The sequence below is a fragment of the Melanerpes formicivorus genome, unplaced genomic scaffold, assembly GCF_026170545.1.
Source record: "Melanerpes formicivorus ecotype bairdi unplaced genomic scaffold, bMelFor1.0.p_v2 SCAF_5, whole genome shotgun sequence".
NCBI lineage: Eukaryota > Metazoa > Chordata > Aves > Piciformes > Picidae > Melanerpes > Melanerpes formicivorus.
In genome coordinates, this window is record NW_027142357.1 from 1,026,887 (window position 1) to 1,028,168 (window position 1,282).

Below are 1,282 nucleotides of genomic sequence, written 5' to 3' on the forward strand. Positions count from 1 at the left end.
GAGAGGCTAGAGGGAGGTTAGATTAGATGATCACTAACGTCCTTCCAGTCTAAGACATTTTATGATTCCATGATTTGCCGCTTTTCTGAAGAAACCAGCTCCATTTAATTGTCTTTTGAGTGTTGCAGGTTTGCTTTTCCCTTTGTTGTATTAGAATCACAGAATCATAGACTGGGCTGGGCTAGAAGGGACCTCCTAAAGTCATCCAGTCCACCCCCCCAGCCCCAGTCAGCAGGGACATCTCCAACTAGATCAGGTTGCCCAGAACTTCATGGAGCCTAACCTTGAATATCTCCAAGGAAGGGGTGTTAGAAAACAGCCCTGAGGAAAAGGCCTTGGGTGTGCTGATGGGTGAGGAGCTGGACAGGAGCAGGCAGTGTGAGCTTGCAGCACAGAAGGCCAAGTGCAGCCTGGGCTGCATCCAAAGCAGCATTGCCAGCAGAGCCAGAGAGGTGATTCTGCCACTTTGCTCTGCTCTGCTGAGACCTCACCTGCAGTGCTGTGTGCAGGTCTGGAGCCCTCAACACAGGAAGGACATGGACCTGATGGAGAGGGTCCAGAGGAGGGCCATGAAAATGATCAAGGGGTTGGAGCAGCTCTGCTCCAAGCACAGCTTGGAGAAGAGAAGGCTCCAGGGAGACCTAAGAGCAACCTTCCAGGTACCTGAAGGGAGCTACATGAAGGCTTCAGAGAGATTGCTTGCAAAAGCCTGCAGGGACAGGATGAGGGGCCATGGTTTTAAGCTGGAGAAGGGCAGATTTAGATTGGATGCTAGGAACAATTCCTTCACTATGAGGGTAGTGACCTTGTCCCCTGGTGTCCCCTTTATTTTTACCGTGACGAGGTGGCCGAGTGGTTAAGGCGATGGACTGCTAATCCATTGTGCTCTGCACGCATGGGTTCGAATCCCATCCTCGTCGAAACGTAGTCTTTAATGGAATGAAGCTGGAGGTGGGGAGATTCAGGCTGGACGTGAGGAGGAAGTTCTTCCCCATGAGAGTGGGGGAAGCCCTGGAATGGGTTGTCCAGGGAGGTGGTTGAGGCCCCGTCCCTGGAGATATTCAAGGTGCGGCTGGAGAGGGCTCTGGGCAACCCGATCTAGTTGGGGATGTCCCTGCTGACTGCAGGGAGGTCAGACTGGATGACCTTTAGAGGTCCCTGCTGGTCTGGACCATTCTACCTTTCTATGATAAGGGGCCTCAACCACCTCCCTGGGTTCCAGTGTTCAACCACCTTCATATTGCTACTGGCTTTATTGTTACAGCCATTAATATCTCATGAT

General features: G+C 52.1%; 1 non-coding gene across 1 annotated transcript; it reads left to right on the forward strand.

Moving 5' to 3' along the window:
• The first annotated feature begins 838 nt into the window (after positions 1-838).
• TRNAS-GCU (transfer RNA serine (anticodon GCU)) lies at positions 839-920 on the forward strand. The gene has a single exon. It is a non-coding gene; the product is annotated as a tRNA-Ser (tRNA).
• Positions 921-1,282: the final 362 nt, after the last annotated feature.